Raw genomic sequence first — 25,130 nt, 5'->3', positions numbered from 1 at the left:
CCCTAGAGACTAGAATAATGGCATCATGGAGTTTTAAAGCTGGAAGAGAGCTACCATTTAATGAGAGGCTCCTGCCATGCTCATTTGACTCCCAGTGATTCAAGTTATGAGTCACAGAGGTTGAAAGCATTGTACTTGGAGTCAGGGAGACCCAAGTTCAAATCGTCTCAGACCCTTCCTAGATGAGTGAAATTCACTTAACTTTTTCAGCCTCAGCTTCTACATCTGTAAAATGGGAATAACAGCACCTATTGGTTGCTGTGAGGATGAAATGGTATAATATGTGCTAAGTAAATGCTAGCTATTATAATCATCACCACCACCACCATCATCGTCATCATCACCATCTGTGTGCTTCATTTCCTTACTAAGACCTTGCCCCAATTTCCTCCTGTCTCCAAGTCAACAAACACTTTATTAATTACCAATCGTGTGTCACATTGTGCTAAGTGCCTTTTCCACTCTCCTTTATGTGCTATCTCTCACCATTAGAATGTAAGTTACTTAAAGTTAGGGACTGTCTTTGCTTGTACAGTTATCCCTTCCACTCTGTGATTTTCCCCATTACAGTTTCCATACATTTCAGGTCAGCATAAGAAATTAAATGGGCATTTGGGGGGAGTTTTGCAGAAGTTGCAGATGACATGGAGGCTGGCAGATGACAAGAGCCTATGACCAAATACTTAACCCAAGTTTTACAATAAGGTACCCTATAAACACCCTATTAAAAAAAAAGAAAAAAAAATGCAGACTTCTCTGCTATTACGGGAGGGACAAAAAATTTTATATGGATTTTCACAGGGGCACCATGCCCCTAACCCCCATGATGTGGAAGGGATAACTATATTTCTATTCTGAACACTTAATGCAGTGCCTGGCAGATTGTCTGTTTCTCTATCCATTCATCCATCTACCTATTTTGATCTGATCCTATAGAAACACCAACTAAAAAGTTGGAGGACCTCAAAGATCATCTAGTACAATTTCACAACTGACAAAGAATCCCTTCTACGGTATAGTCATTTAGCTTTTGCTTGAAATCTTCAACATCTCAAGGAAACTTTTTCTACTTTTGAATTGTTCTGCTGTAAGAGTTTCTGACTGGCAGAGTTTCTCCCAGTAACTCAGAAAAGACCACCTTCCTCAAGTAATGTCTGATTTATATTTTATAATAATCCTGAAGCCAAAGATGAGGAAATTTGTCAACACTGAAAAATAAAAAATGCAAGTTTTCGTTAGAATTTTGATTTGCTTTCCCTAAATGAAACATCTCTAACAACTCCCTCTGTGTGTGTGATCTATTGTAAACAAAAGGGACACCTCTCTTGATTTGGTTAACAAAAAGACATTCCTACTTAGTTGTGTCAACCATAAACAAAGCACTCTTAATTTGGTCCTTATTCCTTATTCCATGGATCAAGTTAACTGGCATTCTCTTTTTTATTTGAGGAATTAAGTATATATCTTAATTTTGATTGACTTCTATACAAAGAAGATTGATTGGATTTTTAATTTAAAACTCCAGAGTTTGATGTTGAACTATTCCTTCTCCCCCCCCCCTTTTTTTTTTTTAACACAACTGAGGTCTCAGTGCTGTGTGCTCCTGCTATTAGGGGTTGATCTTCCTGGCTTCTGGGGCCAAGTCGAATTAAGAATAAGCCCTTTTCTATAACTGAAGACAGCTCTCATGCCCAACTTGGTCAGGGTTTCTTGACATTGTGTGTGTGTGTGTGTGTGTGTTGGATACCTTTGGCAATCTGGCAAAGCCCATGGATCTCTCCTCAGAATAATGTTTTGAAATAATGAAAAAAGCACTAAATTTTAGTTAGAGGTTATGATATACTCTCCCCACACCGCTATCCAAATTCAAGGGCTTCTTAAGATTTAAAAACAAACTTCCCTGTGGAACCCAGGATGAAATCCCTGGCTTAGATCTTCACTTCTTCAAGTTAAACATCCCCAGTTTGTTCACTCAAACTTCATATGGCATGATTTTAGGGCCCATCGCCATAATGTTTGCCTTTCTATGACTGGTTTCTAGCTATGGCAGAGCACAGTAGACTATCACCTTTGACCAGCTAATAATAATACAATACACAATAATTATTATACAGTGCTTGCTAAGATCACATTTGCTTCATGGGCAGTCATTCCCTGCTGTTGTCTTTTGTTGTATTTTTTTTTTAAAGCAATTGGGGTTAAGTAACTTGCTCAAGGTTACACGGCCAGGTGTTTCTGGGTGGGTGCTAAGTGTCTGGGCCGGGATTCGATCCCCAGGTCATCCCGACACTGGGGCCGGTGCTCTTACTCTCTGTGCTATTTGTTGTATTTTCAATCCACTAAAAACCTTCAAATCTTTTGCAGATGAATTACTATTCTAGTCACAGCTCCTTATATTTGTGAATGTTTTTATTTTGATTGTGAAGTTGATTTTTTTAAACTAAAGTGCAAGACTTTGTATTTGTCCTTATCAAATCTCATTTTTATTTGATTCATTATTCCAACCTGTCAAGATCATTTTGGATCTGACTGTCATCCACTGTGATTGCTATCCCTTTTAGATTTGTGTCACCAAAAATCTAGAAAGACTTAGATTAATGCAGAGTGAAGTGAGTAGAACCAGGAGCACATTATGGACAGTAACAGCAACATTGTGTAATGTTCAGTTATAGATTTAGCTTTTCTCAGTGGTCCAAGTGGTCCAAGACAATTCCTAAAGATTCATGGTGAAAAATGCTATCCACATTCAGAGAAAGAACTATGGAGTCTGAATGCAGATCAAACCATACTATTTTCCTTTTTTTTGGTTTGGTTTTTCATGGTTTTCCCCTTTTGTTCTATTTCTTCATTCATACAATGACTAATGTGGAAATACATTTAACATAATTGCACATGTATAACCTATTGTTGCTGTCTTGGGGATGAGGAAGGGAGAAAAATTTGGAACTCAAAATCTTATGATTTTGAATGTAGATTTGTCACCTTAATATTTGATAAGATGCTATCTATGTTTTTATTTCAGATGATGCTAAATGTTAAACAACCTAGAATAACTTAATCAGCAAAGCAGAGCAAAATCCTACAGGGGAAAAAATGTTTTTTTTTAATGAAATGGAGAACTTCCACATGTTCCCCATGAAAAAACCAGAGCTATGGAGAAACTTTGGAGTTCAAACACAGTAGTGAAGAGAATTATAAAAAGACAAACATGAATGAACAGTGATAAAGTACTAAACACAGATAAACTGTTTACATTCAAATATGGGGTGATCTGTCCCCTTTGAATCCTATCATCACCAGAGTTCATAGAGGGAGCACAATTAGACAAGACTTGGGAGTAGGTCTGTAATGTCTTGATCTTAAGAAAAGAATGGAAAGAAAGGAGAAGAATAACTAAAATAGAAGGGAAAGTGCACAAGTAGATATCTATATAAACAAGGAAGAGGGGTGGGGAAGCAGCTGATACTTGAATCTCATTCTTTGGAACTGGTTAAAAGAAGAAAAAATACATACATAATCGTGTATATTTCATTCAACAGGAAAATGAGAGAGGAAGGGGAGAGAGAACTAGAGGGAGAAGAGATTAAAGGGAGGAATGAGTCCTAAGCAAAACAAACTCTGAGGATATAAAAAATATTTATAGCTCCTTTTGAGGTGGCAAAAGATGAGAACCAGGGGGAATATCTATAAATCATAGAATGGCTGAACAAGTTATGGTACATAAATGTTATGAAATACTATTGTGCTGAATTCTTATTAGATAATGACCAGAGGATTAGTGATGAGACATGTTACACACCTCTCAGTAGAGAGATAAAGAACTTAGAAGGTAGAATAACATTTTTTTTGGACATGGACAGTTTGGACATTTGCTTTAACTACATATGTTTGTAATGGATCTTGTATTTTTTGTGGCTTCAATAGGGGTAGGGTGGTAAGGTTGGGATGGAAGAATAAGAAGACAGATCTTGGCAGATAAAAAACCAAAATATTTTTTAAATTCCTCTTTAAAATTCTAGGTCATGTGGCTAATAAGATGGAGGACTAGATATTTTCTCCAATCTTTATGCCTTTGCAAACCTCTCCAAAATAGGAATTTGCAAGAAATGAAACCATTTTAGTTGTCTCCAAGGTCTGGTATACCAAGAACCCCAATGAGGTAATAATTGAATGAAAAAAAGCAAAGAAGACTACTCACTAGCTCTTAATGTGCTTACTCAACACCCTTCCTGTACCCCCATCATGCTATTCTAGCATCAAGTCTGCATAATCCCACTTATGAGCTCTACCCTGCTCCACCAGTGCCAGAAATTCATAAGACAGAAACATGATCAGGCTACAACAGTACAATACAGTGAGTACTCTATGTTACAACATGGCTTAGCAAAAGAACTGAGGAAAAGAGGGAACTGGGGCAGGATACACATGTAAGGTTGTGTGACACTCTCCTAGGCCTGAGGTAAAGAACTCAGCATCTAGCTTGGGCCAGGTTTGTCACCAAGAAGTCACTTGGGGAAAAAAGCAAGGCTGGTGAACTGTAAATTACCCAGATTAATAGGAGACTGAGACGGTCTTGAGGTCAGCTCTCAGAAAAACCCCACCCAAAGAGGAGGGAATCAGGAAATGAGCAACATGGGAATAAAAAAATAGAAATAAGACCTACATGTACAAAAATATTTATAGCAGCTCTATTTTGTGGTGGTCAAGAACTGGAATTGAGGGGATGTCCATCAATTGGGGAGTGTCCAAACAAATTGTGGCATATGAATGTAATAGAATACTATTGTGCTATAAGAAATGATAAGCAAGTTAAAAAAAAACTGGGAAAGACTTATATGAACTGATGCTGAGTGAAATGTGCAGAACCGAGACCATTGTACACAGTAACAGTTGCATTGTATGATGACTAACTTTGATGGACTTAGCTCTTCTCAACAATGCACAGATCTAAGACAACTTCAAAAGACTCTTGATGCTATCCACATCCAGAGAAAGAACTATGGAGTCTGGATGTAGATGGAAGCATGCGATTTGCTCTCTTTTATTGTTTTGCTTCTTCTTTCTTTTGGTTCCTCCCTTTGGTTCTAATTCTTCTTTACAACATGACTTATGTGAACTTATGTTTAATATGAATGTATATGTAGAGCCTATATCAGATTGCATGCCATCTTGGGGAGGGAGGAGAAAAGGGAGAGGGAGACAATTTTAAACTCAAAATCTTATGGAAGTAAATGTTGAAAACTAAAAATAAATTAATTAATTTTAAAAAGAATGGAAATAAGAAAGAAAATTAATAAATGCATGTGTGTGTGAGAGAGGTAGAGAATGCTCAAGAGGAAGATAAATATATTAAAGACTTTGAACATAAGCAGATAAAACAATAGGGAAGAAATGAACAACAAAAAGCAATATAACCTACATATCTGGTAAAGAATTCAGACATCTATGAATAAATACTGAAAGATAAAGAAAATTTAACCAACAGCTGATGAGACAGAGGACTTTGTGGATTCCCAAGGAAGCTTGGAACTATATCAAGCTATTTCTTGATAGTTTAAAAGAGAAATAAGAATCATAAAAGCAGAATTTGTGGTCTACACAGCAGAAATAATTGAAAAACTTGAATCTGTGGTGGCAAATTACACCAAAGGAACAAAAGAAAGACTAACTGGGAATGCAAATACATGATGTGAAGGATAATCTTGGGGGAGGGGGAAACAAAAGGCAATAACATTAAAAGAAAACATGTTCTCCCTGCACAAAAAAATGTATTACTCTTGAATACAGGGTACAAAGAAATGGCATAAGAATTAGAGGTCTCCCAGAAGAACTTGACACCACTGAATACCACAATTCAAGAAACAGTACAAGATAACCTACATCAAATTGTTTGTATTCTCGTTTTTCATGATTTTCTTGCATCACTCTCATTTCTCTTCCCAATTTTTCCTCTACTTCTCTTAGCTGATTTTCAAAATCCTTTTTGAGCTCTTCCATGGCCTACAACAAATTCATATTTTTCTTGGAGGCTTCCGATGTAGAAGCTTTGACTTTATTGTCTTCTTCTGGTTGTATGTTTTGATCTTTGTCACCAAAGTAAGATTCTATAGTTTGAGGTTTTTTTTTCATGCCATTTGCTCATTTTCCCTGCCAAATACTTGACTTTCTAACTCTTTGCTTCCACTGGGGGTGGGGGTGGGGGTAGGTGTACTGTCCCAAACTTCAGGGGTTTTGTATCAGTAGCTGGATCCCCCACTGTCTGTAGGCCCAGAGCTCTGGAAGCAGCTGCCACCATTGCTGCTGCTGCTGCTGTTGCCACCACCTTCACCACCCCAGGGCTAGGACTGGATCCCAGTAGGATCACATTACTCTTTCACCCAGGTCCCACAGTTTTCCCACTGACCTCCTATGCTATCTTTGGTGTTTGTGGTTAAGAAGTCTGGAAACTGCCACAGCTACCAGTGATTCAGTCCCTTGAGGCCTGCTCCAGTCCTGTCTGTGCTGGTGAGCTGTCTGCTCCCAGCCTGGTATGATAGACCCTTCCTGTTGACCTTCTAGGCTATCCAGCTAGAGATGTGTTCCACTCTGTCGTTTTGCGGGTTCTGTAGCTTGAGAATTTGTTTAGAGTAATTTTTTACAGGTATTTGGAGGGGTTTGGGGAGATCTCAAGCAAGTTCCTGCTTTTACTCTGCCATCTTGGTGCTGCCTCCCCCCAACAACTGCTTGCATTCTCAATAAGGGAGAAGAGAAGAAAGAATGGGAGAGAATTTGGAACTCAAAATTTAAAAAAAAAGTGCATGTTAAAAATCGTTTTTGCATATAATTGGAAAAAATTAAAGATTAAAAAAAAGAAATATAAGAAACTACCTAGGACTTCTGAAAACAGAAACTAAAGTACCAATCAAAAAAAAAAATCTACAGATCAGCTCTAGGGGAAAAAAACCAACCACACAAAGCCTATAAGCAAAACTCCAGGACACATGGTGGTTAGATTGAACAATTCTGCTGTCAAACAATTCTGCAAGCCTCCAAGCGTAAGCCTCTGTCAAATATAAAGGAAAGTATTATATATAGACAAGACTATTCTGCACCTGCCAGAATTTACAGGAGGGAATGGAATAATGTGTTCTGAAGAACAAAGGAGCTTACTTAACGTACAAGCCAAGAAAATAGCTCATTCAAACTAATTCAGTCCTACAAACATTTATTAAGCATCTCCTATGTCTAAATGTTGTATTGGATACTGAAGATATAAAACAACAAAAACAATTTCTGGACTCCAGGGGATTTCATTACATTGGGAGGATACAGCATATATGCACCTAAGTATATGTATGATTTTTTGAGTTGGAAAAGAGAACTAACAACCAAGCAGGTCTTGCAAAGTTTTCTGCTAAGTTTATTTGTATATATTAACATATTACGCTGCAAATGAAAATTGCAAAAGTTGCTAATGGAAAATTAAAATCCCATCATGCAGGAACTTTTTAGAATATCATAACTAAATCCGTGATGAGAAAGAAGTGGGAACACCACTGAAAGTTGCTCTGTTATTTACAAATGTCGCAGGAAAATGATGTTAGCTTTATAGAATTAGGCTTTCACATACTTTTCATTTTTTATTTGTAAATATATTTTATTGATTTCTTTCAGCTTTATATCCTAGCTATTTGCTGATATATCACCTTCTGATGCCTACTGGAACCCTCTCTTATAATAAAGAAAAAAATCCAGAACAAACAATTAATACAGTTATTGCATCTTACAATGTATGAATATTTTGCACTGATAGTCCCCCATATCTCTCATGAAAGGGATATGGAATGTTAATCATCTGTTTTTATGAATAAAGATTAATCATTATACTCACAATTGGCCTTCTTTGTAATGTTCTTTTCATTTATACCATTATATTAATTGTGTATGTACTTTATCATATACTCTTTTTTTAAAAGATATTTGAAATACAACTTTGTTATGATCTAAATGAAAAGGGAATGGGAATGACAGTAACAAACAAGATTCACCACTGAGTATTGTGATGGGACTGCAGCAGTCTTGTATTTGAAACTCAAGGGGATGTAATGATGGTCCAAAATAGCTAAATACGCAGGTCCAAAATATGAATTATATTTTTTTGAACTGCCCATTCATTTCCTTCAGCTTCCCAAAGATTAAGCACATGTTCTGCTCAGCTATATAATAAAGTGGTAGACACGCTGCACCACTGACATCACAGGACCTCTGACGCTGGGCTCTAGCTTCATTCCCTTACAGGTCATCATCTTCATGCGGGAGCGCAGTTGTCTGAGCAATCCGTAAGTCCTGCTCATACTGTGCTGCCAGGGCTGGGTCCATGACAACCTCTGGAGGTGCAAGAGCAGGCATGGCAACGAACTCCAAATTAGGGTCTCCAGTAAGTTTTCTAGCAAGCCAAAGGAAGGGCTTCTCGAAGTTGTAATTGGCTTTTGGCTGAGATGTCATAGTACTGGAGATTCTTCTTCCTGTGGAAGACAGTTGATTTCACCTTGACTTTTCTGTCCTTAATATCCACTTTGTTGCCACACAACACTATAGGGATATTTTCACATACTCATACCAGATCTCTATGCCAGTTAGGTACATTCTTGTAAGTAACTCTTGATGTTGCATCAAATATTATAATGGCACACTGAGCTTGGATGTAATAACCATCTCTCAGACCACCAAATTTCTCTTGGCCAGCTGTATCCCATATGTTGAATTTAATAGGACCTCTGTTAGTATGGAACACGAGAGGATGGACCTCAGCACCCAGGGTGGCTACATACTTCTCAAATTCACCAGTTAAGTGACATTTTACAAATGTGGTTTTTCCAGTACCTCCATCTCCAACTAACACAAGTTTGAACTTTACTTGGGGTTCTCCTTGGCAGCCATCGCAATGGTTCTTCCAGAAGCGTCTCCATCTCTGCCTGACCAAACAATGGAAAGATGGTGGAAGCGCGATTCAAATACTATTATATACTCTTTGAGCTAGAAATAGTGCTAAAAATATTTTTACTGCTTCCTAAGGGAAATTGATGCCCAAACATATCAGCTTTATCTTTTTATATATTTCTATCATCATTATTGCCATTATAACTGCTTGTTTTATTGGAAGAAGATAAAAAGCAGGAATCATAGTGTTCTTTCTTAATGTTCTTTAAACAAATTATTTCAGGAAAATGGTGTTTTAGAGAAGTAGGTAAACCATACTTTATTCTTTTTAAAACTTCAATTTAAATTCCTACAATTTAAACTGATTGTCAATTAATAAAGGAAATTTCACCAAATTGGAGAAATATATAGTATTACCAACTGAATAAAATTCAAATTACTTTTTCTTGACTTTCAAGGACTTCCATAATCTGATAGCTTGCCTTTCCAGTCTTATCTCATGTTTCCCTTTTTTCATATACTTTACATTTCTGACAAACTAGACTACTAATGTGTCCCTTGAATTTGTACTGTGCCCTATTTCTTATGTGCCTTTGTTCACTGTACTAAAAAAAATGTCTTTTTCCTCTCTTCATTTGTTGGATTCCCATTGATTCTTTAGAGTCTAACTTAAATACCACCTCCTCCATGAAATTTTTTCTGATCCCCCTAGTTGGTGGTGGCCATTATTTTAAGATCTCATATTGTACTTTGTACTTTTCTGTTATGGGAATGGGATTTAAGATCTTCCCTGCCCCTAGGCCCTTTGATAGGCTTATGTGTACCTAGAGCCTGTGGTGGGAGGCTTGGTTTTCAGGAATGCCCACACCTTGGTGCTCTGTGATTGGGCAGTGGGTCAAGAGGGTTGTGACATTCTCTGAGCCAGGAAAAGGCTATATATACCCTGATGTGAGATTTTGTTTTGGGGCTCACCTTGAGAAGAGTTGTTTGATTTGACCAGATGAGACTTTGGGCAACCGCTGAGAGCACACCCCCCCGGCTTTGAAAACCCAGATGTTGATGCTTCCCTCTCTGGTAACTGACTAGGTATGGATGTAATGGTCAGACAGTTGGAAGCCTGTCTGCTGAACTGTTTCTCTGACTGTTGGTAACTTCTGTTTGTAACCTCTGTATTCTCTGAAGTTCGGGGTGCTGACTTTTTTACCCTGAACTAGGTAAATGACACATGTTTGATTAAAGCAAAATTGTTAACCCATTTTTGAGTTGCTTTCCTTTAGAAAAGCATATCTAAGAACCTGTGTTGGCAGCCACCCTGGGTAGGTAGGTAGCACTAGGGTGCTTGCTGCTACACTTTCTAAAGCAGTTTTCATATTACATATTATAGTTATATGTTTGTTTTGCTAAAAGGATGTAAACTATGATGGTGGTATTTGTATCTAATATCTCTGTATTTAGCATCATGCCCTTCCTGTTGTAATCACCTAATAAATGTAAAATGAAAAAAATGACATAAAGCATGTTTTTGATTTACTTTATATTTTGTGAATTGAGCTATTTATGCTGATTTCAGGGAGAGTGGGAGAATGCTTCATGATAAATTCTAAATGTATATTCAATTCAATCAATCAACAAGTTTATTATGTGCCAGGCACTGTACCAAGCCTTGGAGAACAAAGAAAGGCAAAAATAGCCCTTGCCATAGAGGAGCTCATATTCAGATGGGGGGAGACTACATGTGAATGTAACAGTCATTCTGGCAAAATTTGGACTTTTTTTCCTTGAAGGAGGCCTAAATCACTAAAGACCTTGAATATTCTATTTCTTCTCACCCAATCCACCAAGCCTGGGTGAATGAATGAGAGGAAGTTGTTACCCTTGAAATTAATAGAGAAATTTGGAAAAGAAAAGGATTGAATGGAAATGATAATGTGTTTTTTTTGGATATGTTGAATTTGAGATTCCCTATGGCATATCCAGTCAAGATATCCAATAAGTAGTTGGTTACATAGGTCTGGAGCTCAGAAGAGAAACAAAAGCCGGATCTATCGATCTGGGAATCATCTGTGTAGAAATAATCATTGAACTAATTGGAGCCAATGAGATCACCAAGTGATATGGTATAGAGAGAAAAGAGAATAAGGCCCACAGAACCTTGGGAAACATTCATGTTTAAAGTAGGCATGACATGGATGAAGATCCAGCAAAGGAAACTGAGGAGCGGTCAGACTAGGAAGAGAAAAAGGAATGAGAAGAAAAGTATGTATCCACAAGGAGAAATTGATCAAGAGTCTCAAATACGACAGAAAGATCAAGAGCATGATGATGGAGAAAAGGTCATCAGATTTTGCAATTAACAGATCATTGTAACTTTGGAGGGAGCAATTTCTGATGAATAATGAGGCTGTGGAAGCCAGATTCCAAAAGGTTTAGACAAAAGTCAGAAGGTCCAGAATATCAAAGGCATTAATAAAAAGAAATGCTAGGGAAGATGGTCTTGCCATACCACATCTTAAATTGTATTATAAAGCAGCAATCATCAGAACTACTTGGTACTGGCTAAGAAATAGAGTGTTGGATCAGTGGAATTGGTTAGGTACACAAGACACAGTAGTAATCTACTGTTTGATAAATCCAAAGACTATAGCTTCTTGGATAAGAACTCACTATTTGACAAAAACTGCTGGGAAAACTGGAAAATAGTATGGCAGAAACTGGGCATACACCAGTATCTTACACCATATACTAAAATAAAGTCCAAATTGGTACACTATTTACATATAAAGGCTGATATTATAAGCAAACTGGGAGAGAAAGGAATAGTTTACCTGTCAGATCTATGGAGAACAGAAGAATTTATGACCAGACAAGACAGAGAGAACATTATGAAATGCAAAATGGATAATTTGATTACATTCATTTGAAAAGTTTTTGTACAAACAAAACCAATGCAACCAAGATTAGGAGGGAAGCAAAAAACTGAGAAAGAATTTTTACAACCAGTGTCTCTAAAAGACCTCATTTCTAAAGTATATAGAGAACTGAGTCAAATTTATAAGAACACAAGTCATTCCCCAATTGATAAATGGTCAAAGGACATGAACAGGTAGTTTTCAGAGGAAGAAATTAAAGCTATCTATGGTCATATGAAAGAATGCTCTAAATCACTATTGATTAGAGAAATGCAAATCAAAACAACGGTTAGGTACCACATCACACCTGTCAGATTGGCTAAAATGACAAAACAGGAAAATTATAAATGCTGGAGAAGATGTGGTAAAAATGGAACACTAATGCATTGTTGGTGAAATTGTGAACTGATCCAACCATTTTGGAGAGCAATTTGGAACTATGCTCAAAGGGCTATAAAAATGTGCATACCCTTGGATCCAGCAATACCACTTCTAGGTCCATATCCCAAAGAGATCATACAAATGGGAAAAGAACGCACATGTACAAAAATATTTATGGCAACTCTTTTTGTGGTGACCAAGAACTGGAAAGTGAAGTGGTTCCCATCATTTGGGGAATGGCTGAACAAGTTGTGGTATATGAATGTAATGGAATACTATTGTGCTATAAAAAATGATTAACAGGTAGACTTCAGAAAAACCTGAAAAGACTTACATGAACTGATGGTGAGTTGTAATGGGAATGTAAATTTAAAGATCTTCCCTGCCCCTAGGCTAAAGTGCACCTGGAGCCTGGGGTGGGAGGTTTGTTTTTCAGTGGATACTTTTTGATTGGCCAGTGGGTCCAGAAGGTTGTTACATTCTCTGAGTCAGGAGAAGGCTGTATAAGCCCTGATGTGTAGCTTTGTTTTGGGACTCACTTTGAGAAGTGTTCTGTGATTTGATCTGGATTCTGGGAAGCCATTGTCCAGAGCCTCCTGGCTTTGAAAAACCCAGATGTTGAAACCCAGATGTTGATTTGGTATGGATGTAATGGTTGGACAGTTTGGAAACTGTCTACTTGATCTGTTTCTCTGTCTTGATAATTCTGCCTGTATACTTTGAAGTTCGGGGTGCTGACCTTTTTCCCCTGAACGAGGTAAACGATATATGTTTGACTGAATAAAGTAAGCTTGTTAACCCATTTTGAGTTGCTTTCCTTTATCAAAGCAGATCCAATAACCTGTGTTGGCAGCAACCCTGAGGACTCTTGGGGTGCTTGCTGCTACATGAGCAAATGAGCAAAGCCAGGAAAACATTGTACACAGTTATGGCCACATTGTGCCATGACTAAGTTTGATAGAGTTGGCCTTTCTCAGTGATGCAAGGTTCCAAGACAGCTCCAAAAGGCTCATGATGGAAAATGGCACAACCAGAGAAAGTATTACGTAGTCTGAATGTTATTTGCTCCCTCTCTCTTTTGTTTTGTTTCTTCTTTCTTATGGTTCATTCTATTGGTTATAACTCTTCTTTGCAAAATGACTAATGTGAAAATATGTTTAATGTGAATGTATATGTAGAGCCTACATCAGATTGCGTGCTGTCTTAGGGAGGGGGGAAGGAAGGGAGAGGGAGAAAACTTGGAGCTCAAAAGCTTGTGGAACTGAATATCGTAAAATAAATTAATTTTAAAAAAGAACCAATTGTTAAATTATCAGTGTGAACACTTACACTGCAGAGATTAGAAAATGTTACATATCAAGGCTTGATTTATTGTTTTGTTGAATGTCCTGACTTAAAAAAGTGTTGGAGATAATGTTAATAATTTAGACTAAATTTAAAAGTATATATATATATATATATATATATATATATATATATATATATATATAAGTATACAGTCCCATTCCTCTTCCCCCACCCCAGCCAAGAGAGCTTGTTGTTAAATATTTATTAGCATATCTCTGTGTAAGAGTTATTCTATGACAGATCATCCTTACAATTACACTGTTGACTGAAAGATATGGAGAATATAGGATCCCATTGTTGTTTTTTGTTGCTATATTCAGTTGAGTTAAACTCTCCTCCAACAAGGATTTTCTCATGAATATGTTGGAATCATGAGATATCTCAAAAGATGTAACAGCAGACATAACTTTGTATGGTAGTCCTTTGAATATCTCAAATGAAACATAAAATGGGGAAATGTATGTTCATCAAGAGGCCCAGAATGGAGTCCAGGTCCTCTGATTTGTGGCGTCCTCCAGGTGTTCTGATCTGTGCATGACATTGTGCTGATTGTGTTGAGTCCCAGAATGTTGTAGAGCTATTTAAATGAGATTTGTGAACACTCTAGAGTTTGTTCTAAATGTTCACACAGGAAAACCCAAGGTGATGAAGGATGGTTATTGTTCATAATAGGCAGTTTGAAGAAGAATCTGGAAAGTTTACTTATCTTTTTATTTTTTTTAAACTTATTTATCAATACATATATCTGGGAGAGACACTGCAAATGGTCTAGAACTGAACAGGAGGAGGAAACAGTCCAGATTGCCTTTGAGAAACTGGTTGGTTTGTTTAATTAATCTCCCCTAACCTTTCCCTGAAACAAAGGTCCATCTTTTTTAGCATCAGTATTCTTTTAGTGATGTTGTATGACCCTGTGTTATGGAATGCTATAGACTCTGAAACACTGCAGTTGAAGATTACCTGAAGGGCAACAGAGAGTGTAGGCAGCTATTATCTATTACAAATGAAGAATTACTAAGAAGTGGTATACAGGATATCATCAGCAAAATGCATGAGTGGAAAAAAAATGATGTGCCAATTATGTAGGGACAATGGGGAAAAACCAATGGACAGGCAGCTCTGTGAATGCTCTGTGAATATCATACAATGTCAAGAGAATGGAAGGAAAGCTCTTTACATGACTTTTGGGAAATTTAAAGGAAGATATGGGAAAGGGTCCCTCATGCCACAGATCCTTTAGAGAAGTGAAACAAATATTTTCCTTCCTTCCTTCCTTCCTTCCTTCCTTCCTTCCTTCCTTCCTTTCTTCCTTCCTTCCTTCCTTCCTTCCTTCCTTCCTTCCTTCCTTCCTTCCCCAACTCCCTCCCTCCCTCCCTCCAGATATCTCATTGCTTCTTCCTTTCTGGCTATCTCCTTCCTAAATCTTCCATCCCTTGTATACTTAACACTTTTTCTCTTTCTCCTTTTCTAATGTATAGAAAATATTTATGAGAGCAATACATAAAAATGATTTTCTTCTTTTACTCCCTTCTCTAAGATTGGGGGGCAGGAGAAAGGGTGGGATTGGAGTAGATGACCTCTGGAGTTCCCTCCAGCTCTAAGCTATGGTGCCTGAACTCTTATAAAGTTTACAATCTATATAATAGATTTTAGCTCTTCTTTTATTCAATATGCATTTTAAGTGCCTATTATGTGAAAGACCGGAGATTACAGGGATAAAAATTTAAATGCCCCTGCCCTCAAGATATCTGTATTCTATGGGGAGGAAAACAATATGTATAAATTTAAGTAAATTCAAAATCTGTGTTTGATGGGAGACTGGCCAATGAGACCTCCTTATGGGCCTGCCTAATATAACCCGCACCCCAAACGTGGACTGCAGAGCATGTGCAAATATTCTGTGACCCATTTCTGTCTGCTTACCATGTGGTGAAGAAAAGGTCTTTTGATTGACTGCTAAGCTGTAACTGAGTGTGCTGTAGTGGGCCAAATCAGCCTTTCTTTCCTGGTGGCAGTCAAGGCAAAGCTCATGGTAAGCCTCTGGGTGAGGAGAGAGAGAGATGCCTCTAGCTTTTCTCTCCCCCACTTGAGGTGGCAGTCTGTTGGCACAAGGCTCAGCTGCTGCTTCTCTCTCTGTCAGGAACATGTTTTTTCTGCTATTAAGTTCTGAGTATTAGAGATCTCTGAAAGCTTGTGAAGTAAAGAAGTCTTCTTTCCTTCCTACCAACCTGCTGAGTCACCAGTGACCTGCTTGACCCAGGGCAGCAATAGATCAATGGTGGCCAAGAGGGACTGACCCGTCCATTGACTATTCAGCATTTGGAAGGGAACCTGGTGTGGAGAACACTTTGTAGCAGATGAGCTAATTCTCTCCAGGTGATAAGGTCCTATAGCAGAAAGTGTGACTGAAAGTGTTAGGGGATGATGCCTTTTAACTTCTGTTCTGGCTATCTCTTATCAGTAAATGTCCTTTTATAAAAAGTTAATAGATATTAATTGGTTAAATGGTAGTAGGGTGCTAATCAAAAGTATGGATGATATTGGGAAGATATTAATTGCACCGGTTAAATAAAAAATTAAAGAAATCATTGTGTGATTAATGTTGGGGGAAACACATCCGAATGGGTGCTTGAGCTGATAACAGTAGAAAGATATCCCACTGACCTTCAGATAATACCTATGGAATCCTTGGCAGCTAGGTGGTACAGTGGAAAGAGGCCAGGCCTGGAGTCAGGAAGACTCATGTTCAAATCTGACCTCAGACACTTACTAGCTATGTGACCCTGGGCAAGTCAATAAACTCAGTTTGCCTCAGTTTCCTCACCTATAAAATAAGCTGAAGAAGGAAATGGCAAAACACTCTAGTATCTTTGCCAAGAAAATCCCAAATGTGGTCACAAAGGTTGGGTACAACTGAAAACAACTAAACAACAAAAACAACATAGAATCAGCAGGGGGTGATATAGCCTTCCTTACCGTGGAGGGTCCAGCTTGTCAGTAAGAGCGGGAGTTGGAATTAGGATCCCTAGAGCTTGTATGGGCTACATGTAGAAACTAATCCTTGAGGAGGGAGGGGTATTAACAATTGAGAAGTGGCACTTTAGTTTAGCTTTGAAGGAAGCTAGGATTATAAGAGGTGATGAGAAGAAAGCATTTCAGGTTCTGAATTGTTGACTTCTTCTGATGTGTGAGTTTAATTTTTCCAACTTCATTGTACATTTCCAGAGGGCAAGGGCAATGTAATATATATTTCTTTTATATTTCCCACAGCACCTGGTAGTGATCTGGGTACACAGCGCTCAATAAAGACTTATGTATTTCTTGATTGATTCAGTGGTGTTTTCTATGAGCTCATGTGCCCACAATTATAGCTTCAAGTGAAGTCAGTGATTAAGAAAGGAGTGCTCAAAATAGCTCTCAGAGTGATAGGGTTGTGGGGGAGTGAGGCAAAGACCGTGGCATTAGTTTTCATCTGGCACTGTACCTTGTATACACTAGGTGCTCAAAAATGTCTGATTTTTTAATTCCTATCTTTGCAGCCTGTTGGGGGCAGCCTCCAAAAATCAATGGACAGACAGGAGAGTGTATTTTGATTTTTGTAGTGACTTGCACACGGTAGGCCCTTAATGAATGTTGAATCAAATTAATTTAAAATTATGTTCTATGCACTTTCCCAAACTCCCAAACTAAATTATTATACCCTCTCCACCACCTTATTGTCTGCCTCCTCCCCCTCCCCCCCCACCAAGGGATCTCAGATTCTGTTGTCTTGGCAAACACCAGAAGATCCTGGTACCTTAGCTGAACTCCTTTTAAGGTTTTTTTTTAGGACTTAGTTATTATAAATACTAATGAAGAAAACATGACAGAAAAGTGGCATTATTTTCCTTCTCAAAATCTTTTCCCTCCAGTTCTATTAACTGAAGTAGGCAACTACTTTCTGTATCAAGGTCAATTTAGCTGCTGTTAGTAATACTATAGTTCTTTGTTAAAATTACATCATATTATCTCCTGGCTTACTTTGAGGCCCCAGTGGATTTTTGGCATGATTTCTCTTTAATACCTAGTGAGCTGATGACAAGACATTACAGTAGAGCGTAATGACAGGCGTCAGGACCTGACCTTGCTTAGTCATTCTGTGCTGAGGAGGGAATGTGTGTGTATGTATATATATATATATATATATACAAACACATATTTATACATATATGTATATATATGTGGAGGTGGAGAGAGAGGAGAGAACAGTATATATAAATGAATGAATCAATTGACATTAATTCAGTGTGTGGTTAAGAATGACCATAGCATAATAAAAATAAATGTAAGTTTAAAAGCAAAGGAACACTAAACACTCACTTGATTTATGGCTTAGCATAGTTATTTTATTATTTTGTTTAATGCACACTTTAACTAGAGTAGTGTTGTGCTCTTGGCTTTTTTTTATTAAATACTGTAGGTGTTTGCTGGTACATGAGGTAATAACCCAAATACAATTAAAGTGTCCATAAAATTAAGGGTCCCTCCATAGTTTTCCAAAGATGGGTCTGTTTGAGGTTTCTAGTCACTGGCATTGGGTGGTCTCCTGGTGGTGGAGAATACTTAAATGGGGCTTTTTCCCCCCTTAGGTCTATAAGGTGTTAAGGTGTTTTTATAAAACCCCATAAACCCTCATTAAACACTTTTTTTCCCCATAAAGTAAACTAAAATCTTTCACTCGATGTGTTTTCTATAACCTAACTTGGACATTTTAACAAACTCTTTTAAGAATCACTCTAATAATTGCTCTCAGGGTTTTTTTTGGGGGGTGTATATGTGTTCAGATCTGTGTACATCAAACTGCCTAAATAAATAATCGGCCAAGTCCAGAATTTCAGTCTCTTTTAATTTAATGTGTTGGTGGGGAAAGATCAAATGAATCTCCAGGTGGAGAGAGTTATGCTAATTTGGGCATGACATATTAAGGGAAAGGAAAGGAGGCCCTGAATGCTGACTGAATGAATTGTGAAACAAATATATTTTGGATTTTTATTATTTTACATTCCACACAGGATTCTGTGAACTAGCAGGTGGGTGAACTTTAGCTCAGAGGGACAACTTTCACATGCTGCTTAGAATTTTCTACCTAAGCCCCTCGTTGTCCATCCCTTCAATACTGTAAGCTACAAAATGTCGGCAAAGCTTGGAAACAGCAGCCTCTCCCTCCATAATACCTTGCATTTGTTTTGTAGATTATTTATTTATTAGCATACATGCTGCTGCCCACTTCCCAAAAGAATGAAAGCTCCTTGTGGGCAGGCTGTATTAGCTTTTGTTTCAGTTCTAGCATGGGACCTGGCACTTAGTAGGTAAACAATGATACACAATGGAATGTTTTGGCATTTAGAGTAATGCTGGTCTCCTGATGAGGTCATGAAACAACATCTAGCATTTTGGGTATTTGTGGTAATCGTCCCAGATTATAAACTCTGTGTTTATTTTGGACTTACTTTGCATTACTTACTTCAATGTATATATGACCCAAGCAAGTCACTTAACCTCTCGGAGCCTCAGTTACCCTATCTGTAAAATGGGGGTATAAACAAGACAACTTCTGAAATCTTTCTAGCTTTAAAACCTATTAACCCATGAATGTATGTTGTATCAATGTTCCCTCCTCCAGAACAAGGTGAGCTCCTGGAGGGTATAGATTGACTGTTTTGTTTGTTTGTTTGTTTTTCCCTTAGAATCTCGACTACCTGCCTAGTACAATGTTTTGTAATAGCTACTTAAATAAATTCTTGTTAAATTGAATTGAATTTGTAAACTATATTGACTCTTCTTTTTTTAAAGAAAAGAAAGGAGTCTTCCTTCACAGCTATCAAGTATACATGCAGCAACAATTGTTTGACCATTTTTGACCACCATGATTGCCCCTTCACTCATGTTCTCTTCTCATGACTCATCATGGTTTTGGGTGACCTTGGGTTCTCCAGTGGAGCACAAGTTCTGAGGAATTCTATCAAGATGCAAAGGCCTTGAGAACATGTTCAATGTTGGAAAGTCTGCATGTTGACCAAGGACCAGTCTAAGTATGGGGAGGCTCGCCAGTCCCTAGAGAACAAATTATTATTGCCATGTCTTTTAATAGGTCTCTCTACTTCCCATCTCTCCCCACTCCAATTCATCTTCTACACAAGTGCCAAAGTGATCTTCCCAAAGCACAGGTCTGACCATATCATCTTTTTATTTAATAATATCCTGTAGCTCCCTATTATTACCTCTCAGATCAAATAAAATTCCTTTTAGGAATCTAAAACCTTTCACAACCTGACTCCAACTCACCTCTCCAATCAGAGCTAGACAGTAGTTCCTTCCATGAGCTGTGCTTTTCAGCCAAATTGAACTTCTTGCTCTTTCTCACACTCAGTACTCCATCTCCCATCTCCATGCCTTTGCATTGGCTGTGCCCCCTTTATGGAACATATTCTCTTCTTACCTCCACTTCTAAGAATTCCTGGTCTTCAAGACAGAGCTCAAATATCATGTGGTGAGGCCTTTTCTAATCACCCATGGCTACTAATGCCCTGCCTCCCAAAACTACTTTGTATTTATTTTGCATATATTCTCTATGTACTTATTCATTAACATGTTTTTGACAGGTGGCAAGGGGGTGCAATGAATAGAGTACTGGGCCTGGAGTCAGGAAGGCCTGAGATCAAATCTGGCCTCAGACACCTACTAGCTGTGTGACCCTGGGTAAGTCACTTAATCTCTCTGTCTGCCTTAGTTTTCTCAGCTGTAAAATGGGGTTAAGATAGCACCTACCTCTTAGGGTTGTTGTGACGATCAAATGAGATATTTGTAAAAACGTATTTAATATAGTGCCTGACACATAGTAGGTATTATATAATGCTTATTTTCTTCCCTTCTTCTCTTCTTCAATAAAGTGTAAGTTCCTTGAGGACAGAGATTATTTCATTTTGGTTTTTATATCCCTGGTATTTCAGATTTCTTATCATGTAGTAGATATTTCATAAATATCTGTTGATTGATCGTTTGAGTTACTAGAGTATAGAGAAACTGTGATCTAGGTGGGGGAGCAAAAACTCATGGCAATAAAATCCTGGATCCTTGAAGGACTGAAGAAAATTGTAATAATGATGGTTAAATAATGATGTCTTACATTTGAGGATCACTTCATAATTTAAAAAATCATTCATGAATGGTGATTTCGTTTGTAGTGGGAATAAACAAACAGACCCAAAAAGGCAAAGAGGAATGAGAGCCAACATAATCAAATGTTCCCAAGCTGTATAGATGTCTTTTGAACAACGGGAACCAACATTTCCAAAATTATTGACTTGCTTTATTTTTCTATTACTACTAGATTTCTATGGAATCCAGTCTAGCCAAAGCAATTTTTTCCCATGCTCTGAAGAATTGCACATGGTATTTTGATAGCATACTGTAGTTAAACAGGTATTGCTCAGAACCACAAAATTTGAGAGTTGGAAGAATATCAGTGGCCATCTATTCCAATCCAGACATTTAAGGAATTCCTATTGAAACACACTGAAGAAATGGTCCTCCAGGACCTCCAAGCAGGGGGAAGCCAATGTTTCTTGAGGTAGCCCACTTACCCTTTCTGTAGCTTTTATTATTAGTCCATTGACAAGCATTTATTAAGAACCAACTACATGCCAATGTACTAACACTGGAGATACAAAGAAAACTAAAGTACTTTTTACAATGTACTAACACGGGAGATACAAGGAAAAGTTCTTGCCCTCAAGAAGCTCCCAGTCTAATGGAGGAGACATCATGCGAACAGCTATGTACAAACAAGATATGTTCAGGATAACTTAAAGATAATCAGTAGAGGGAAGGCACTAGCATTGAGGTGGATCGAGTAATGCTTCTGGGAGAAGGTAGCCAGAGAATCAGGAGGTGCAGATGAGGAGGGAGAGAATTCTAGGCATAGAGAACATCCAATGAAAAGGCAAGGAGATGGGAGATGGATTGTCTTGTGAGAGAACAGTCAGTTGTCTGGTGTCACTGTATTATAGAAAGGATCACAGAATGGAAAGGAAGAAGGAGGCTAGGGGGGCAGCCAGGTAGCACAGCGAGTAAGATCACCGGCTCCAGTGTCAGGATGACCTGGAGATCAAATTCCGGGCTCAGACACTTAGCACCCACCCAGAAACACCTGGCCATGTAACCTTGAGCAAGTTACTTAACCCCAATGGCTTAGGGGTGGCCAGGTGTAAGAGCATGGGCTCCAGTGTCGGGATGACCTGGGGATAATATCTGGGCTCAGATACTCAGCACCACACCTAGAAATAACTGGCCGTGTAAACTTGAGCAAGTTACTTAACCCCGATTGCTTAAAAAAAAAATACATACATATATATATATATATATATATATATATGAAGGAGGCTAGGCTTTGAATGCCAAACAGAAGATTTATTTTTCCAAGTCTAAATTTGCATTTTTTTCTGTAATTTCATTCATGATCTGTCCTCCATGGTCAAAGGGAAGAAGTCCAACCCTACTTTCCCATGACAATACCTTCAACACTTTAAGAAAACTATCATCGGGGGCAGCTAGGTGTTGCAGTGAATAGAGCACCAGCCCTGGAGTCAAGAGGACCTGAGTTCAAATCTGGCCTCAGACACTTAACACAAAAACTAGCTGTGTGACCTTGGGCAAGTCACTTAACCCCAATTGCCCTCCAAAAAGCAAAAAAAAAAAAAAAAAGAAGCTATAATGTCTCCTGAATCTTCTTTTCTCTAGACTAAGTATTTCCAATTCCTTCAGCTGATCCCAATGTGGCATAAACTTGAAGGTTCCCCATTCCAATTGTCCTCTTCTAGATCCTATCTAGGTTATTAGTGTCTTTCCTAAACTTTGGTATTGTAGTACCAATGCAATATTTACAGCACCAACTGTGACTATAAATATTTCTGCATAGTGTCTGATAACAAAATAATAACAGACTGTCCATATAGAAGACAGAAGCAAAACATTTATTCTGGGGCAGCTAGGGGCAGGCCTCAGACACTTAACACCCACACAAAAAAACTACCCGTGTAACCTTGGGCAAGTTACTTAACCCTAATTGCCTTCCAAAAGGCAAAAAACAAAAACAAAAACAAATAAACATTTATTCTGTCACCAGAAACCAAATCCCTAAACCTGATTCCATCATAGTAGCAAAGAAATTAATAAGCCACAATAGCACAGAGTGCCACACCATCGTTTAACCTTCCCACAAACCAATATTTACTCACAAACCTGACTGACTCCCTGGAACCCATGCTCTCCTCCTCCCAGTCTAGCTAGATCTGACTCCCAGCTTCCTGTGGGCTCTGCTCCACCCTTCAGAAACTCCTCTCACCACAGGCTCCATGTGATTACATTCAGTCTATTGGGGGCTGAGTCTATTTGCAAAGCAAGGAAGGTCTTCAGATTCCCTTAGGCTTATTAAGGGACAGGGAAAATCTTCAAATTCCCATTCCCATTACAGGGAATACTCTGAATGTGTTCTGGACAGTATAAAATCAAACTACCTCTCTCCTTCTTCCTGGAAGTCATGCCTCTCTCAATGGATTCAAAGATTCCATTCACTTTTCTGATGACTATATTCCATTGCTGAGTTATCATTGATCCAGCAGTCTGCTAAAAAATCCAAATCTTTTTTTTTTTTTCAGACAAACTAGTCTAAGCATGCCTCTATTCCCAAGCCTTATACCTCAATGAGCAAAGAGGTCATTTGTCTTGAGTGAAGGACATGTGATTTTGTTGACTTTTAACTGTTGTGCTGTCATCATTGAGGTAGACCTGTACTCAAAATAAGTAATCAGAAATGTTATGATTTAATAACACTTAGATGCATCCATGCTTTGTTCTTCATGTTTTCTGAGGTCAGAACAAGAGGAAATGGACTTCAGCAGCCTTTGATAGGAAATACCAAGAAAAATCTGTGATAAATATATCTTATTAATTCTCTTCAGTGCAGTGGAGAATGGGGTGAGAGGAACATAGCAAATGACTGCTAATATGAGAGGCAAGATGGCTTAGTGGGTAGACTGCTAGAATTAGAATCAGGAAGATCTGAGTTCAAATCCAACCTGGTTTCAAATCCAGATATTTACTAGTTGTGTGACCCTGCGCAAGTTTGCATCTCAGTTTCCTCATCTCTCAAAAGGGTATTAATAATAGCACCTTCCTCATGGGTTAGAAATTGTGGGGACTAAATGAGATGTTAGATGTAAAGAGTTTTGTACACCTTAAAATATCACATTTGTCGTTGTTCAGTCATTTCAGTCCTGTCTGACTCTTTGTGACTCTGATTGGGGTTTTCTTGGCAAAGATACTAGAGTGGTTTGCCATTTCTTTCTCTGCCTCATTTTATAGATAAGGAAACTTACAGATAAGTGACTTGTCCAAGGTCACACAGCTAGTAAATATCTGAGACTGGATTTGAACTCAGGTCTCCTGGACTTCAGTCCCAGTGCTATATCCACTGCACAATCTAGCTGCCCCAAATCACTATACAGATGTGAGCTATTATCATTAGAAAATATTTTCCTCTGTGTCAACTCTAGAAGAGGCATCTTAGGTAAATGTCTTACAGCCTAGGCTGGAAAGGATTAATCTCTTCTTTTTTTAAAGACTATTATTCTTTCAGGGTCAAAATATTCCCATCCTGTGAATGAACTCTTTTTTTTTTGGGGGGGGGAGAGGCGGAAGAAGGCACTAAATGGCTTGTAGGGGTTAATAAATCTCCCCCAAAGTTAGCAAACCATTTTTTTTTTGAGCAGAAGGTTTCTTTCAGAGCTTGGTTTCTGTAAAGGAATCAGCATTTTCACTTTTTTCACAGCCAACCATGGAGTCCATGGATTTCTGTTATGGGAATTAACATCATCCATTGTACAAGTGACCACACTGGGAAATGCTGGGTAATTGAGCAGGCACATCTCATCACATTAATATAATTTTGTGATCAAAACCAGAACCCTATAGGCTGGAGCTGTCATGGTATAGTTTGAAAAATGCCAGGATCTGGGTTTTATTAGTAGCTTAAGTCCCCCAGCTGGAAACATGTCATCTCTACAGCCAAAATGTAGTATAATGTGAGATCTTGGTGCTCTACATTACACTCATGTAATTTAAGAGCATAATGCTTTAAATGAGGCCCTTCTGGATAGAAGGCATATTAGCATTAAAAGGAACCCAACTCAGTCATGCAAATTAGGGGCTCCCTTTCCCCTCATTCTCACCCTCTCCACCTTTAGAAATTAGGTTAAGTCTTTGAGGAAACTAAACTCCAGATAAGGCACACTATTTAATGGCACTTGAAATTAATACATATTACCCTGGGCTATTGTCCTTCAGGCTGCTGATATGTACTTATAAAAAGTATATGTTCTATAAGAATATGTACTTATAGAAAAGCTTTGGGAAAGTGCTTGCCCTAGTTAAAATATACTTATTTTCTATCTATCTATCTATCTATCTATCTATCTATCTATCTATCTATCTATCTATCTATCTCTCTCTCTCTCTCTCTCTCTCTCTCTCTCTCTC

General features: G+C 38.1%; 1 pseudogene; it reads right to left on the bottom strand.

Moving 5' to 3' along the window:
* Nucleotides 1-8,245: 8,245 nt before the first annotated feature.
* The window catches only part of LOC138174661 (GTP-binding nuclear protein Ran pseudogene), a 132,314-nt pseudogene continuing 115,429 nt past the window's right edge, over nucleotides 8,246-25,130 (bottom strand).

This window comes from Petaurus breviceps, unplaced genomic scaffold (assembly GCF_028583685.1).
Source record: "Petaurus breviceps papuanus isolate PSGF00001 unplaced genomic scaffold, PetGlider_PUasm1.0 76, whole genome shotgun sequence".
NCBI lineage: Eukaryota > Metazoa > Chordata > Mammalia > Diprotodontia > Petauridae > Petaurus > Petaurus breviceps.
This window is presented reverse-complemented; position numbering and strand designations above follow the sequence as displayed.